The sequence below is a fragment of the Lissotriton vulgaris genome, chromosome 3_1 (genome assembly GCF_964263255.1).
Source record: "Lissotriton vulgaris chromosome 3_1, aLisVul1.2, whole genome shotgun sequence".
In the NCBI taxonomy this organism is placed as follows: Eukaryota; Metazoa; Chordata; class Amphibia; order Caudata; family Salamandridae; genus Lissotriton; species Lissotriton vulgaris.
Window position 1 is genome coordinate 1,560,307,293 of NC_141689.1, and position 18,531 is coordinate 1,560,325,823.

At 54.5% G+C, this 18,531-nt stretch overlaps 1 protein-coding gene across 1 annotated transcript in view; it reads left to right on the top strand.

Moving 5' to 3' along the window:
• CENPE (centromere protein E) overlaps positions 1 to 18,531 on the top strand; it is a 1,817,274-nt gene that overhangs the window by 1,643,677 nt on the left and 155,066 nt on the right. The gene's annotated exons all lie outside the window — the stretch shown is intronic.

An 18,531-nucleotide genomic window follows, 5' to 3' on the forward strand; every position in this document is an offset into this window, starting at 1 on the left:
GCTACGTCGCGTGACGGGCGAGTGGAAGTCAAAGAGCGATGATGCTTCTCCAACTTCTTCTTGGAATGCTTCGACTTACCTGACCCCGAGTGCGAAGACTTAGATCCAAAAGATGTTGATGACGACTCCGCAATAGGTCCCGCGACCTCCCACGGTACCAGGACCTCTAGCTTCGCAGAGCCGACTGCCGGATTTCAAGCAACTTTCGGGGCATGACTTGGGGTCATGGTCGCGCCCCAGGTAGTAGAGACACACGCGGTTGGGGTCCGTCACCGACATCATGCGATGACAGTCCCCACAATTCTTGAAACCGGGCATCCCTGCGACCCCAGGAGTCAATCAACTCGAAAAGATGAGGTAAAAGGCCTCAAAACCCTCAGTCAAAAATTGACTGGGGGTACTTGCTCTTCCCGGATCTGCGCTTGCTGGCACGGAAAAAGAAAGAACTGACGTCAGCGTGCATGGGCGCGTCTAAGTAGCTCGAGCGACATCCTCCTGCCACCTACGACTCACATGGAGCCGCACGACGACACCTACCGACACGCAGGGGTACTGCTGACGAAAAACTTTCCTGATCCAGTCTGAGGCTTGGGGGTAAATCTAAGGTAAGGAATCTATTACTACGTGTTTCTTTCAGATAACGCGTTACTGAAGGTAAGTAACTTAAAAGGGACTTCTAGCTGCAGATTCCTTATCTTTGAATAGATACCCAAGCTATACCATCCTGGCGGTGGGCTGCGGACAGATTTGCTAGACTAAAAAGTCCTGCAGGACCCAAAGGGCGAAATGCATGTCCCTATGGACCAGACTGTCCAGGCATTAGTGCTTGGCAAACGTGTGCAGATGCCCACGTCGCTGCCTGGCAGATATCCAAAACTAGACCAACACAAGCTTCCACGTAACCAGCAAAGAGTTGGTGGTCCACCTGGAACTCTTTTGTGCGATAAAGGTAGAATGAAAACGTTCTTTTTGGGTCGATACAGTGGAGATGCTCCGCTTCCTTAGAGGGATGCGGGGGAGCAAAAAAGGTGGGCAGCACGACCGAGTGACCCAGATGAAATGGGGTCACCACCTTTGAAAGGAATGAGGCATGAGTTCGAAGAACCACCTTATCAAGAATGTCATCAGATAGGGAGGCTTGGATGACAAAGCCTGCAATTCATTCACCCTCTGGGCAGATGTTATCGTCACTAGAAAGGCTGTCGAATGGTAAGCAACTGGAGGGGACAATTGTGGAAAGGCAAAAAGGGAGCACACATGAAACATGAGAGAACCAAACTGAAATCCCACTGTAGTATGATAAAGGGCTTAGGAGGAAACATACGTACAAGCCCTTTTAAGAACCTTTTTAGAATAGGGGATTTGAACAAGGAGGTTTGGTCCGGCAGCCGCAAGAAAGCAGAAAAATAACCTTTGAGAGTACTCAAAGCACAGCCCTGCTGTGCAAGGGTAAAAATAAAAAGAATAATATTAGATAGAGCAGCAGAAAGAGGGTCAATAGACCCTTCTATACAATATTTTACCATTTTTTTTACAGCGGTAGGGGTATACTGACTTAGAGGGGGGCCACCTGACAACCATAATATTATTCCATTCTTTTTGGAGGAGGGTCAAAAGCTATTACTTTTTGCCGCTCAATCTCAATGCAAGGAGGCGGAGAGTTGACAGGTTCGGGTGGAGGACCCTCCCCTGCTGCTGCTGCTGCTACAGAAGATCCTCCCGAAAGGGCAGACTGGTCGGAGGATCGAAGCTCATTTGAAGTAGGTCTGGATACCCGACTATCCATGCCCAGTCCGGAGCCACAAGAATGACTTGGGCCGAGTTGTTCTTGATATTTTTGCATACTCTGGGCAGAAGTGGTATGGCCGGAAAGGCGTACAGGAGACCTGAGCTTCACTCATGACGAAAAACATCGCCGATTGATAGCCAACCTTGGAAACTCCAGCGTGCAAAACTGCTGACACTGCGTGTTCTCTTCAGAGGCAAACCGACCTAACCAAGGCTTTCCCCACTGCTAAAAGAGACCTTGCGCCACCTCCGACTGGAGATGTCAAGAGTGATCCGTTAGTCATCGATAGCTGAGTCAGCCTGCCCTGGGGTTCAGAGAACCTCCAAGGTGTTGAACCACCATTGTTATGCCCTGCAGTTCCAGCCATGTCCGGGGGAGCATAGCCTCTTGACAAAGGGTCTACACCCCACCCCGCCCTCCTTATTGCAGTACCACATGCCGGTGGTGTTGTCCGTGAACACCTGCATTAACTTACCCTTTATAGAGGGAAGAAATGCGTTCAATGCTAGATGGATTGCCAGAACCGTCAGCCCAGACTCCGCCGAAGACCAGTGTTCCCTGATCTCCTAGCATGGCTGCCCCATGCTAAGAGTGATTAATCTGTGATATCTGGTTGGAGAAAGAAGAGGGGTCTGTCACTGTATCAACTGCGGTTCCTTAAGCACCACTGTTGAAAGCCTACGTAGGGAAACCGCTCTTCTTTCATTCAGGAAGAAGCTTAAGACCCTATTATTCACAGAGGCTTGGGAATAACACATGCTATGACTAAGTGTATGGACAGATAGCCAACGATGGGGTTCAGTCACTCTCTCCTAAGTGCTAAGACACCTGTTGGTGATGACGCGCTATATAAAAATACCAATCAACATAACAATTTGCAGTTCCTGACGAGATCTGGACCACACACACCCCCCAGGATATTGCGGCATGTATTTGCAAATTTCGCGGCACAAATATGGAAATTTAGCTGCATTTTTGCGGCACTTTATTTTACTCATAATCATTCATTTTCAGCCTTAAATCAATGGAAACTGTTTTAGCAGAGTATTTCACTTTGAAATAGGCATGTTTAAGGTTCTGCAGCTCTACGGAAGCCCCGCTCCAATCCTAACCTCGTGCCTGCTGGGAGACCTTTTTTGCAATCGAAATAGTACATATCTAGGTTATCGCGCTACCCAGCTGATTTTGCTTTTTTTTCATGAATCGCGAAAATGCTGGTGGGGTCTCGCTAAAGCTGTCTGTAGGCGAGACAAAAAAATAAAACCCTAGGTATTTCCCTATTGTTCTAAAATACTTTGAGTGATTCCCTCATATATTTGCAGTTTCAATTCATATTTCAAGGGAGAAAGAAAATACCTGATTTCCCTTTATTTCTCTATATTGTTTAACCCGTCTTGAAAAAGAAATGACGGGCAGGCAGGTAAAGTACAGGCCAGGTGACAGTCATACCTATATGGGACAGCAGTCACCCCAAGCCAGTGCAACCGATGAGAGGCGCAGGGCCGGACTGGCCATAGCGGGCACCGGGCAATCCCCCAGTGCGCTGAACGGGTGGGGCCGATTTTGGGCCTCTGGGGGCCATTTTTGTTACAGGGCCGTTTTTGCAGCCTAGCCAAAATCTGTACCAAAATCGGCCGAAAACCGGCCCCGGCAAAGAGCTCGTCGGCACTTCAAACACACATCTCCCCACCCCCTGAGTGGGGAGGGGGGCCAGCCGAGCACTTTGCCAGGGCCAGTTGTGGTTCCCAGTCCGGCCCTAGAGAGGCGCCCGACAGAGCAGCTGCCATGTTGTCTCTACTGTCTTGAGGACAGATAACACTGGTCCTTTGAAGTTCCTGCCTCGTGCCTACACGACACAGCATGGGCTCTGATTACAGGCTGTTCCCCTCACCTGGCACATACCCGGGACACGAACCCTCACCTTTTGCGGACCTTCCAGTTCCATACCCTCACCCAGTGCCAGGCTTCCAGGGCACTGACCACGTCTGGTGCACTTGAAGGAGACCATGTTACCAACCAAGAAAGCTCAGCTGGTGAAGGACTCAGAGGTTGAAGTCTAGACACTCCATCTCAGCTGAGATTTTCCTTCAATTTCAATTAAATAAGGTGAGTCTAATTAACTCTGGTGATAGCAAAATGTTTCTCACAGTGCTGTGAAACAGCAACACTGCAGTTTACCATGTGTATCTGAAAGAGACACGTTAGTGATAGATTCCTTACCTTAGAATATCCCCAGGCGTCAGACTGGATCCGGAAAATTTTGCGTAGCAGTACCCTTGCGCGTCGGTAGGCGTCGTCTGCGGCTCCGCGTCCGTCGTCGGCGTCGTGGCGCCGTGATGACGTCGTCGGAGTATATAGACGCCGCCTCCGCGTGCTGACGTCAGTTCTTCTTTTTTCCGCGCCAGCCAGCGCAGATCTGGAAAAAGCAGTTCCCTGGTCATTTTTTTTGACTAACTTTTTGGATCTTTTTGATCTCTTTCGAAGTCTTCACGACTCCGACGGTGCCGTTAGGGATGCCCGGATTCAAGCACTGCGGCGGTTGCGAACGACTCATGTCGGTTATGGATCCGCACCGACTGTGCCTGACGTGTTTGGGCGTCGACCATGATGACGAGGCCTGCTCCGACTGTCGGGCCCTCTCGAGGAAGGCCAGGCGGGAGCGGTCCCGCAGGCGACTCGAGATCCGCCAGTCGGCCCCGCGCCGTGTGAGGTCCCGGTCCCACGGGAGGTCGAGGGACAGGTCGCGGGGGCGGAGCCGTCACAGCTCCGGGAGTCGGCGCCACTCCTCCGGGTCCAAGTCGTCAGGTAAGAAACATAAGAAGTCGAAGAGACATCATCGCTCTTCCGACTCCCCCCGACGCTCGCGCGATGCGGCCGGGGGTTCGGGTGACACCGCCCACGCGGCTCCTCAGGAGTCGCGGGCGCCGCGTTCGGCTCCATACCCCCCGGTCCCTGGGCTGAACGCGACGCCGGAGGAGATAGAGTGCTTCCTCATGGCCATGAGGTTCCTGTCTTCTCCGACGGGTTCCGCGGCGCCTTCGGGCCCAGTGAACCCGTCTGGGGGCCCTAGTGGGTCGGGTACAACCCCGACGCCGTCGGGTGCTTCGGCCTCGACGCCGGCGCCGCAGGGCTCTGCGATCCCGCCGCTGCCCTCGGGCTCGGCGCCGCAGGGTTCGGCGGTCCCGGCGTCGTCGGTGCCTTCGGGTCCGACGCCGCAGGGTGCCGTTCGGCCCTCGTCGGGCGATGGAGCGTCCCCGGTGGACCTTACGACCCCCCCCCCCGGGTCGGTCCGTGTGGTGTCCCCGCCGGCATCGGTCCCGGCCGACGCCGTCCCCAATACCTCCTCCCTATGGGTCCCGACGTCGGGGATTTCTATCCCTATGAACCATCCTCATTCACTAACGACCCTGAGTCTCAGGAGATGAGGGAGGAGGAGGACTGGGAGGGGTCTGCGGACCCTCTGGCAAGGGAATGTCAGTCTAGCATGGACTGGACAGGAGACCTTGGGGAGGCCAGTGGCCTGGACACCTCCCCAGACACTGGATTCGTCTCTCCTCCTTCCGTGGCTTCGGAGGAGGGCGCTACATATAGTGTGGTGTTGATGAGGGCTGCTAAGGCCTTGGGCCTTGAGCTCCCCGTCGCGGCCGTGAGGACTAATCTCCTCACTGAGGTCCTTAAGCCGCAGTCATGCTCCATGGAGCCAATGCTGCCATTTAATGAGGCCTTGTCAGACGTTCTGTTGGGCACTTGGTCCAGGCCCGCTACAGGTTCGCCTGTAGATAGGAACGTGGCGGGGGGGCGGAGCTAGCCAGCGTCGATGGCGGACGCGTGAGCCTTCGGCTCCTCGCAAAGCTCCAGAATTATCCTGCTTAACTATCCTTGATGTGCTCGAATTGGCTGTAGCTAGCTCCGGAACATCTGCTGGCACCCCGGGCTGCGATTGAGGACCTTTTTGGCCGACTGCAGGGCAAGCATTCCTGAACATTACGGGGCATTGTGCCTGGTGGCGCGGCAGTGGCGGACTAGGCCGAAAGCAGCGCACTATCCTGGAACAGAGGCTGGGCGACGTCACTGTGCGTGCGGCCTCACCACTGGCAGCTGTCGGGCAGCGTGCGGGCTGTCGCGCGATTGGGACATCTCTTGGATCGAAACGTCCTCTACTACCTACTCTACACAGACCCCGTGAGAGAAGCAAATAACTCCGACGCCCTGCGCCACGTGGTGGGGCGATAACTGGCCAGGTGTCGCAGCCTGGCCGTTTCACAGCGGTCTCATACGGCCCTACCGACCGCCCCTATCCTGTTGAGGGCCAGATTGCTTGGGGGCCGACGGTGTGGACCTGGCCACCTTTGGCACTGGGAGGTTTTGAGACTTGCGGACGACAGAGTGCTGCCCGCCATTGCTGTCGCCATTTTCGGCGCACCGGATACTCGACTACTGGCGGCAGGGTATTGAGAACCAGCGAAGATCCTCACACGGCCTGATCGGTGAGCCCTCTTGCTCAGTACTATCACACATCGGAGACTACAATGGGGAAGAACGATGCAACCCAGGGGAAGATCTCCTTTGAACGGCGCCGTCTGAAGGGATCGGAGGTGCCAGCGCCGGACGCGTCGCCGAAGGGTGCGACGGCGGCGACGACCCCGGCGCCCACGGAGATCCGGGACATGTTAGCCGCTATGGAGAAAGGCATTCAAGATAGCATTGCAGCGGTGGGCACCAAGATAGACGCTCTGTCCTACCGCATGGATCGAATGGCGGAACGGGTGGACAAACACGCGGAGCGCCTAGACATGGCGGAGCGCCGGCTCACTGAGGCGGAGGAAGCCCAAATGGAGTGGGACAAAGAACGAAAGCAGTTCGATAGACTCCTGACTGTTATCAGGGACAAGACGGAGGACCTGGAGGCGCGTTCTCGCAGATCCAACCTCCGTATCACAGGAGTGGCGGAATCCACGCAAACAGGGAAGATGGAACTGTACGTGGAGAAACTGCTGAAACTACTCTTGGGTGAAGAAGTCTTTTCCCCCATGTTCATTGTGGAACGCGCTCACCGCACATTGGGCCCACAGCCTCAACCTGGCATGCCACCTCGCCCCATAATCGCGAAACTGCTCAACTATCGCGACAGGGACACTGCATTGAGAGTGGCGAGGGAGAAGGGCAAACTCCAACATGAGGGCATGAATATTTCCCTCTATCCGGACTTCACAGCCAGGGTGCAGGAGGAACGGCGACAGTTCGCGCCATACAAGAAGCAACTCCGAACACTGGGCCTGGACTATGCAATGATGTATCCTGCCAAACTCCGGATCAATACTGGTGGAAAGTCGTATTATTTCACGGACCCGAAAGAACTACATAAGTCCCTCAAGACCTGGACACGGGAAAGGAAGGAGAACCGGAGTGGCCAGGAGGACGAGGCGGGCTCGACTCTGGAGGAACAGGACTAAACGGCGGTTGGAGTGGGGATTGACCCTCTGCACAACAGATGGTTCACGGACCCTGACGACGTGTGCGCTCCGGCCTTGCAGGGGCATCTGCCTTATAGTTTGGGGATGGACACCTTGGTTGCACAATGGACTCGTGCACAACTGGTAAGGTGATGTGTGCATCGTGGGAGAGTACCTTGGACAAGTGGCGCAAGCCCGGGGGGGGCCAGTTTGAGTGGGACTGGGTCATACCTCTTGACATGCTTTGAGCACTGACACTCGAATGGGGCTGGGAGGGGTGCGGTACGGACATTCTCTCGGAACAGTTCGTGGTGTATTATATTGGTGCGCTCTGCCCTGGTGCCTTTGGTTGTCTTACTCTCTGAGGGGTTGGTGTCGGACTGTTGGACACTACACCTGTTGGGGGTACATGGGGGGGGTGAGTGGGATCTGTCTGACCAGGTTGGGGGAGGTCGGCTGTGGGTGGGTTGATGTATTAGGGGTGGGAGCTAGAAATTGGGCGGTTGGGGAGTGTGTTTGCTTGGGGTTGTTAGTAGGGTTCGACTGCGGAGTGTGTGAATCGCAGTGTACTGCTGTCCCTGTTCGAAAGCGCCGACTGGCGACTTTGAGATTGTATGTCCCGCTGTGTCCTGATTTACCTATCCTCACAGACCATGCTCTGAAGCAACTTAGTAATGGCTGATACTACACCGAATTTGCATGCACGTGCCCCGAGTGAACTGAATTTAATGACTTGGAATGTACGGGGCCTGAATGACTTCCGTAAAGTGAGGAAGGTCCTTAACTATCTCAGTAGACACCATGTAGACATAGCTCTGCTGCAGGAGACACACCTGCCACTCTCCAGCAGAATGCTAAAATCCAGGGGTTTGTCCGGGAACACAGTTGCTGCGGGATTCACTACACATGCCCGTGGGGTGTTAATTTGGGCCAATCCATTGTCACAACTGCGACTCATTCCGGTGCACTCTGACCCGGAAGGTAGATACGTCCTAGCGAGATGTGTGGGTAAGGGGATGGACTTGCTGATAGTGAACGTTTATGGCCCTAACTATGATCACCCTGAATTTTATGTGACTCTGTCCGCTATTGCTAGAACATATGCACAGCCTTGGATGTTGTGGGGCGGGGACTTTAACTTTGTGTTCGACCCTGCTCTGGACCGCTCAGCGGGCCCTAATCGGAGACCTGTGGCCTCGGCCACGTACATGGCAGCTGAAATGATCAAATCTGACTTGGTGGATGTCTGGAGGGAGAAACATCCAAAGACGGGTGGGTTTACACATTACTCAGCATTTCACGATGTTCATACCAGGATAGACTACTGGTTGGCGCCTCCCCTGGTACTTAACAACATTAGCTCATGCGCAGTTCTCCCACGCACGCTTTCGGACCACTCCCCTATTCTTCTCCGCCTCGCTACGACCAGGAGGGGGATCCCAGCCTTCACGTGGCGGTTCCCGCCTTTTGCGTTGCTTGACGAGGCCTTTAGGAGGGAACTTGCTGAGGAAATAGAACAGTATTTTGCAACAAACATAGGCACTGTGGACGACTTCTTTACGGTCTGGGAGGCATTTAAGGTCTACATCAGGGGGGTGGCGATGTCGAAACATTCTAGTGTGTTAAGATCCATTCGGCGGGACCTAGCTACTCTGGAGACTAAGATGGCGGAGCTTGAGGCTAGGCGACTACAGCTTGGCGGCGATGTGGAGGGACGGGAGCTCTCCCAACTTCTGTCCGAGTTTCAGGCGCTGGCGGACAGGGAGGTCCTCTATATGGGCAAATACGCCACGGCTAGACAGTATGGGGAGGGGGAAAGGCCTGGGGCGCTGCTTGCGCGCATGGTCCGCAGCACGAGACGCCCGCTAGTCATTGAGGAGCTGAGGACTCCGGAAGGAGACACAGTGACGGACGAGGAACAGATACTAAAGACGTTCAGGAGATATTACGCGGAGTTATACCAGTCCAAAACACAGGGAGTGGAGAGCGAGATGGAGGACTACTTAGACCATATAGCCATGCCGTTCCTCAAGAACTCGGACAGGGAATTCTTAATGGCCCCCTTCCGCCAAGACGAAATACTAGAGGCACTGGCAGGTATGCGCTCGGGAAGCGCGCCGGGCTCGGGTGGCCTCACGGTTGGTTTCTATAAGGCCTTTAAGGACTTGCTGTTGCCACACTTGGTCACCCTGTTTGATGCCATCTGCGAGAACGGTGAAATGCCGACTACCATGCGTGAGGCGCTGCTCATCACTATACCTAAACCGGGTAAACCGCCCGATCTTTGCGGCTCGTATAGGCCGCTAAGTCTGCTCAATGTCGATGCCAAAATCTATGCTAAAGTTCTGGCCACTCGACTGGCCCTATTGGTTCCTGGGTTGGTCGCCCCGGAGCAGTCCGGATTTGTCCCGTGCAGGAATTTAACTTACAATATCCGCACAGTGTTAGGCGCGATGCAACATGTCAAACAGGAGAACAGCGCGCTGGCTATCTTCCTTGACATGGAAAAGGCGTTCGACTCGGTTGAGTGGCCCTTCATGGTCCGTGTGTTGCGTAAACTGGGCCTGGGCGAACAGTTCCTTCAGCAGATTGGGGCACTGTACCATCGACCCTCTGCTAGGCTGCGCCTGGGTGATAGAGTAACGGACCCGATTAGCATTGGTAGAGGCACTCGACAGGGCTGCCCACTGTCGCCGTTGCTTTACGCTCTGGTGGCGGAGCCCCTGGCGTGTGCCATGCGGGAGTACCACAGCCTAGAGGGTATTAGCTTCCCTACTTATAAAATTGGGATATCAACTTATGCAGATGATACGTTGCTGTACGTTAGAGAACCAGAAGTTAATTTGCCCGCGGTGCTCCGCGAGGTGGTCCGTTTCGGCTCGCTGTCGGGCCTGAAGGTGAACTGGGACAAATCGATTGCGTTCCCGCTCACCCCGGTGACACGACCGTTCGAAATGGAGTACCCATTGCAATGGTCCACCGACTCGGTTTGCTATCTGGGCATTCGCCTCCATACGGACCCGGAGGTCCTAGTCCGAGACAACTACGGAGTGGCTTATAACAACCTGGTGGATGATGTGGATAGGTGGATCAGGCTCCCGCTCTCCCTTTCGGGTAGAATCGCACTAATGAAAATGGTGGTGCTTCCCCGTTTTCTGTTCCTCTTCCTGAATTTGCCTGTGGTGTTATCTAGGGCCTTCTTTCGGCAGCTCACCTCGGTGTTGGTGAGACTGGCTTGGGGGGGAAAGCAGCCCAGAGTTAGTTGGACGACTCTGATACTCCCTTGCGAGATGGGGGGACTGGGAGCACCGGACCTAGAACGCAATTATAGGGTCGCCCAAGCGTCGCATTTACACTCGTGGGTGCACGGCGAAACTCGGACCCGCACCTCATATTGGAGCGGTTGTTTGCAGACCCGCTTCCTTTGCCTGCAACTGTTTGCCTGCCCACAGACCGCGCAATTGGCCGGATGGACTCGCTGAAGGCGACCAATCACGCCTGGAATTGCTTAGTGCGCTCTCGGGGCTGCACACTGCTTTACTCCCCACTGCTACCTGTGGAGTGGGCCCTTTGGCTTGATCCACTTGGTGAGAAGGGAGTGGTTAAGGCCTTGCGTTCTCTTGGTATAGCGAAAATGGAAGACCTGTTCGAGGGCGGCGTACTCAAAACTTGGGACCAGTTAACTGTCGCTGAGGCAGACCACACCCTGCTACAAAAATTCCAATATCACAGGCTCCGCTCGGCATTTCGTGAAATACTGGGCCCAGACCTGGAGGAACCTGAGGAGATCCCGGAATTGACCTATATACTTAAGTCCACCTCTTCGGCGAAGCTCATTTCACAGCTCAACAAGCTGGGTGTGACGCAGCAGCGACTGCAGCCGTCGAGGGCCAGGGAGGCCTGGCAAGCAGACCTCCAATCCCCCATAGATGACGGGATGTGGCGTTACTGCTGCTCAAGCACGCGCAAGATATCCCTGAACGGCAGGCACCGCTTGGTGCATTTCAAATATTTACAGCGAGTGTACTATACTCCTGAGCGACTCCATCGCTATGGTCTCCGTACCTCGGCTGAATGCGAACGCTGCCGGACACCGGTAGCAGATTTTTATCATTTGGCATGGCAATGTCCTGGAGTGCAGGCTTTCTGGGGGGAAATATTTGCGGAACTCGACCAAATACTAGGGGAACCTCTACCTCGCACTCCTGCCCTGGCGCTTATCGGTTATTCAAAGCCACTAGCCCCGGGACTGCGTCGCCTGGTGGACATGGCGTTGCTTCTGGCAAGGCGGGTGGTCGCGACGTGCTGGATGCGGGGACCCCTCCCCACGAAGGCTAAATGGCTGAGGGACCTACAGTACTGCTGTACCCAGACAGAACTGTACAGCGACCTGCTTCCGCCCAGAAGCAGGCCCAAGAATTTCTGGGATCTTTACAAGGAGCACATACAGAAGGGAGAGGAGGTCAGCTCTGACACCACAGAGGCGGTGGAATTGCAGGATAGAATAGAGGAGTTCGAGGCTGACACTGTTCACTGTGGCGCGGGGGAGGGAAGGAGTGGGGAAGTTCCTGGTTAACTGAGGGCGGCTGTGAGAATCCGGGGATGCTTTGATGGAGGGCTACTGAGTAAGGGCTGTTCTTTATGGGGGGACGGGCGGGGGTCACAGGGTAGGCACACTCGGGAGCTTTTAAAGTTGGGACAGGATAGGCGGACACACAGACATACACTAGTGGGTGGGGGGGAGTTTGGTGGGCACTGTTTATTTTCTTGTTGTAGCCTCGACGTTAGATCGCTGTATATCACATGGACGAGTTGATTGCCAGTTGCCACACCACACCGGCATGTTGCCTGCGTTATGATCCCCAGAATGGCACAGTTGTACGGCTAATACATTACCTCGCCGCCGGGCCTCCGGGATGCTGGCACAAAGGCTGTGTACGAAATGCTATTGGCTGTTTATGAGAAGTTGGTATTGCATCCGGGGGTACACTGTGTTCATGTGTTACTATTGGTGATGTCAATGGCTTTGCTGTCAATAAAGATCTTTTGAATAAAAAAAAAAAAAAAAGATAGGAACGTGGCCAGACGCCGGCTCCGGGCGACCCATGTTTCCTGTCCACCCACCCCACCCCCGAGAGTCTGGTTATCCAGGCCTCTAACTCCCAGACCGCCTTCCCGTCAGCGCCCCCTGATCGGGAATCCAAGAGGTACGAGGCCTTTGGCAAAAAGGTCTTCTCGTCCCTTAGCTGTGGACTGCGGTCTTCCAACACCGCATGCCTCTTGGGCCGTTACACCCATTCTATATGGGAAACGGTGGCGGAATTGCTGCCAGAGTGCCCGTTGGAGGTACGGGCCAAACTCGGCCAAGCCCTGGTGGAGGGCCGGGACGCAGCGAAATATTCGATCAGGTGCGGACTGGACTCCACTGACTCGCTGGGCAGAGCGATGGCTACGACGGTGGCGATTCGACGCCACGCCTGGCTTAGGTCCGCCAACTTCTCGGCTGATGTCCAGAATACACTCATGGACATGCCGTTCGATGGCCGTCGCCTCTTTGGCGACAAGGCAGACCACGCGCTCGAGCGCTTTAAGGACTCCAGGGCTACGGCCAAGTCCTTGGGCCTCTCGGCCCCGCGCCAGCAAGTGGCTGCTTTTCGCTCCTTTCGTGGCCACGGAAGGGGCGTCCCCACGCGTGCCGCCAGCCACTCGCCGCAAACTGTCGTCCAGCGCGGCGGCGGCCGTGGAAACCGCCGTGGAGGCGGTCGGGGAGGCAAGCGGAGCCAGTCTACACCTGCCCCCGCAGCATCCGCCTCTAAACCCTCCTAGTCCGTGCTTTTCGGCCCATGTGACGCCAGTGGGAGGCAGGGTTCGCCATCACCACTCTCACTGCCGCACAGTCACTTCGGACAGGTGGGTGCTGCAGATCGTCCGAAGGGGCTACTCCCTCCCCTTCGAGACGACCCCTCAAGCCATGCCACCGCAACACCACCGCGTATCGGGGGATCATTTGCGGCTCCTGCAGGAGGAAGTTTCGGCCCTCTTGGCCCAGGGGGCCATCGAGCGCGTTCCTGGGCCAGAAGTAGGACGTGGTTGCTACTCCCACTACTTCCTGGTACCCAAGAAGGGCAAAGGGGGCCTACGCCCTATCTTGGATCTGAGGAACGTCAACGGCTTCCTCCGGAAGAAGTTCAAAATGCTGACACTGGCTCAGGTCTTAGCTGCCCTAGACCCAGGAGACTGGATGGTAGCGTTGGACTTGCAGGATGCGTATTTCCACATCCCCGTCCTGCCGGCCCACCGGCGCTACCTGCGGTTCACGGTAGGCCTCGAGCACTTTCAGTTCACCGTGCTCCCCTTCGGCCTTACCAGCGCCTCACGGGTGTTCACGAAGGTGATGGCGGTGGTCGCAGCTCACCTGCGCAGGTTAGGGGTTTCAGTCTTCCCCTACCTAGACGACTGGTTGTTGAAGGCGGGCTCGCCCCAGGCAGTCGTCAACCACCTCCAGACTACGGCGGATCTCCTGCACAGGCTGGGATTTTCCATCAATGTGCCGAAGTCACACCTGTGCCCCTCTCAGAAGCTCCTTTTCATCGGAGCGGTTCTCGACTCGGCGCAGTTTCGGGTTTACCCGCCCGAACAGCGAGTCCGGGATATTCAGGCCCTGATTCCGATCTTCAGGCCGTTATCCCGGGTTTCGGTCAGGCTGACGCTGCGGCTTCTGGGGCTGATGGCCTCCTGCATCCTTCTGGTGCATCACGCCCGGTGGCGGATGCGGGCTCTGCAGTGGGACCTGAAGTTTCAGTGGGCCCAGCACCGGGGCAACCTTTCCGACCATGTCCTGATCTCGGAGGGCACTGCGCGACAGCTGCAGTGGTGGCTCACGGACCGCGATTGGGTCAACGGCAGATCCCTCTCCCTTCCCCAACCGGAGCACGTAGTTGTGACGGACGCGTCCCTCCAGGGCTGGGGTGGCCACTTGGGAGAGGCGGAGATCAGAGGACTCTGGTCTCCGGCGGAAACCCGGCTCCATATCAATCTGTTGGAGCTATGGGCGATTCGTCTGGCACTGAAAGCATTCCTCCCGTCTGTCCGAGGGAGTGCAGTGCAGGTGTTCACGGACAACCCCACCGCCATGTGGTACTGCAACAAACAGGGCGGTGTGGGGTCGTGGACCCTCTGCCAGGAGGCTCTGCGCCTCTGGCAGTGGCTGGAACATCAGGGCGTGACTCTGGTGGTTCAACACCAGGCAGGTTCTCTGAACGCCAGGGCGGACGAACTCAGCCGTCGGTGCTCGATGGATCACGAATGGCGTCTGAACTCGGACGTGGCGCAAGGCCTCTTTCTGCGTTGGGGAGAGCCTTGGTTAGATCTATTCGCCACCGAAGAGAACGCGCAATGTCATCAGTTCTGCGCGTTGGAATTTCCAAGGCGGCACTCGCTCGGAGACGCTTTTCGTCGCGAGTGGAGCTGCGGTCTGTTGTACGCCTTTCCGCCTATACCTCTTCTGCCCAGAGTGCTGAAGAAGATCAAGCGCGACCGGGCACAAGTCATCCTTGTGGCTCCGGACTGGGCACGAAGGTACTGGTATCCCGAGCTACTCAGTATGTCAGTCGATCCCCCGGTTCGTCTGCCTCTTCAGGAGGACCTTCTGTCGCAGCAGCAGGGGACGGTCCTCCACCCGAACCTGTCCAGTCTCCACCTCCATGCATGGAGATTGAGTGGCGGCAGTTGAGGCCATTTGACTTGCCTCCTGAAGTTTGCAACATCATTCTGGCAGCCAGGCGTCCCTTCACAACAACGGTATACGCCTGCAGGTGGAACAGATTTGTGGCATGGTGCACAGCAAAGGCTGTGGATCCTCTCAATGCCCCTCTCTCTGAGATTCTTCTCTTTCTTCTTTCTCTTGCCCAGCAGGGCTCTGCTCTGGGCACTATCAAGGGCTATCTTTCGGCTCTTTCAGCCTTTCTGAGGCTGCCTGACCAACCTTCTTTGTTCAAGTCCCCAATAGTTAACAGATTTCTGAAAGGCATCACTCATACCTTTCCTCCGGTTCCTTTCGTGATGCCTCAGTGGGACTTGAATCTGGTTCTAACATTTCTGATGTGCGCTCCCTTTGAGCCACTTCATAACTGTCCACTTCGCCTTCTTTCTTTGAAGACTGCATTCCTGGTAGCCATCACCTCTGCCAGGAGAGTGAGTGAGCTCCAGGCTCTTTCTTGTAAGCCTCCTTTCCTTTCAGTCCATCCGGACAAGGTTGTTTTGAGGACTAGGCCCTCCTTCTTGCCTAAGGTGGTCACGGCCTTCCACATTGGGCAGTCCATCACATTGCCCACCTTCTTTCCGCCTCCGCACCCCTCGAGAGAGGAGGAGAGGCTCCACCGTCTGGACCCAAAACGTGCGCTCTCGTTCTATCTGGATCGCACACGCCAGTTCTGGGTGGATGATCAACTCTTTGTTGGGTACGCGGGCGCTAAGAAAGGGAAAGCGGTGCACAAGAGGACCATCTCTCGATGGATTATCATGTGCATCCAGGCGTGTTACTCCTTGGCTAAGAAGGAACCACCTGTTGGGCTGCGGGCTCATTCCACTCGGGCCACGGCCACTACAACTGCCTTGGGCCGCGGTGTGCCCTTGCAGGACATTTGCCAGGCCGCTACGTGGGCTTCGTTGCACACGTTTGCGAGGCACTACTGCCTGGACAGTCAAGTCCGGAGGGATGGCTACTTCGGCCGTTCCGTTCTCCAGGACTTTCTGGTGTAAATATTGGTTCGCAGACACACCACCACGGGGATGGTATTGCTGGGGTATCTATTCTAAGGTAAGGAATCTATCACTAACGTGTCTCTTTCAGATGCACAAGTTACTACTTGTGTAACGATATATCTGTAAGAGACATTAGTTAGTGATAGACCCACCCATCCTCCCCGTTCTGCGAACCGATATCTAGGGTTAAGGTCATCCCCTTTCAGGGCCCTAGTTTCTTGGCACCAGAGTCGGTTTTGGTCATGGCTCTGCGCTTCTGGCGCGGAAAAGCTGTGGCTAAGAACTGACGTCAGCACGCGGAGGCGGCGTCTATATACTCCGACGACGTCATCACGGCGCCCACGACGCCGACGACGGACGCGGAGCCGCAGACGACGCCTACCGACGCGCAAGGGTACTGCTACGCAAAATTTTCCGGATCCAGTCTGACGCCTGGGGATATTCTAAGGTAAGGAATCTATCACTAACTAATGTCTCTTACAGATATATCGTTACACAAGTAGTAACTTGTGCTTTAATTTAACAAGGGGAGCGGGCAAGGCACGAAACTTATGCAATTTATTGAGAAAATCAAACTAATTAGTCACAAAAGGATCCTGTGATGAACCTGATAGAAGGTTCCACCCTACCCGATATACTTCCTCAACAGTGGTCTCTCCTTTTCTCTTCACTGCGGTGAAGGCCTCCCCTCTGCAGTTTCCCTGGACCACGTGACATTACTTCTGGTGCGCTGGGAAGGCAGGGGCCTTTCAAGTGTATATCAAATGTGTTTTTTTAGTCTTCAATTAAAATAAATTATATTTTAATTGTACGTCTTATTCTCACAACTTGCTTTCACAGTGCCCCTTATATTTTACAAGTTAAATGGGACGCATCCGAATCTCTGTCTGTCCAGTTTCTCCCTTCGAGTATTGTCCAGTAAACCGCGTCACCCCTTTTAAGAAATGCAATATTCAATCCAAATGTAACTGTGCTCAAACGGTGAATATTATGAATAGAAGGGGCCAGTCTTTGAGCCTCAGAAGACCTGCAGTTTGAAACCTGTGCCGATCAAGTCGTCCTTAGTGCGTCTGTAGATATGGTGTCTGCGGTCTCTAATTGCTAACAATTGAAAACTTTTCTTTGCCGAGCTCTGCTATCATCGGGGGGGGGGGGGGCAGGGGGGGAGGTGATACTGAGTGCGGTTCCAACAGCATGCGCTCTTCTGAGGGGGGCCGTAGCCTAGCCAGTGTGAGTCATAGTGCATGAGATATGAACCCCGACTGCTATTCTATTTGAAGGCTGTATGGAGACATGTAGTGACGTGTTTGCATACAGCCAATAGGAAGCCCCCATTTTTTTCATTCCAGCCAGGAGACCTTTTTTGCAGTCGAAATAGCAAAGATCGCTACCCAGCTGATTTCGCGATTTTTTTTCGTGAATCGCAAAATGCTGGAGGGTCTGATTAAAGAGATTTCTTTGATACTGTGTCCACTGGAACTTCAGGTCCCACTGCAGAGCCCGCATATTCCAACTGGCGTTTTTTATCAACAGGATGCAGAAAGCAAGGAGTCCCAGCAGCCTCAGTCATTCTCACCGAAATCCAGGATAGAGGCTGAAACATTAGTATCATAACCTGAATACTGTGGACTCGCACAGAACAGCGCTGATGAAACGGAGAGTCTGAGAAGAAGTCAAGTGTGACTTTAGCATGTGTATAGTGAATCCAAGGGAATGCAGGAGGTCTGCCGTAGTCTAAAATGGTGAATAGACAGCCTGGGGCGAGGACGCCTTCAACAGCCAGTCGTTGAGGTGTGGAAAGACTGAGAACACCAACCTGTAAAGATGAGCTGCAACCACAGCATCACTTTAGTGAACAGTCGAGGGGCGCTGGTAAGGCCAAATGGTAGTACAGTGACTTGAAAGTGCTTGTGGTCGACCGCGAACCTCGGGTAAAACCTGTGGGCAGGCAGGATGATGATGCGAAAATACGAATCCTGCAAGTTCAACACTGCCATCCAGTTTCCTTGGTCTACGGCAGACAAGAACTGAACTAATGTGAGCATCAATTTTTCCCTTTTGAGGAAGAGATTGTCGGTCCGAAGGTCCAGAATGAGGCGTAGACCTTTATTCTTTTTCAGTATAAGAAAGAAGCAGGAGTAGCAACCACACATTTCTTGTGAAATCAGAACCTTTTTTTAGAACTCCCCCAGCCAGGAAAGCTACAGTTTCCTCTCTAAGTAATACTAGATGATCCTCTGCCAGCAGTTCTTGAGTTGGCAGGAGAGGAAAAGAAAGAAAGCCATCAGAATGATCTGCAAGACCCATTTGTATGATGTTGTGGACCACCAGCGGAGGAGATTGTGTTGAATTTTCCCACCAACTGGAGTGACCTGGTATTGCAGAACCAAACTTGGCATGCTTGGAGACCTCAGCTGCCGGGTCTGAGTGGCAGACGTCTGGCTGCCATTCCCAGAAGGTCAAATGAACCACGTCCTTGAACAACTTGGATAGTCTGCGCAGGGCGGTGGCTGGGATATGGCTAAC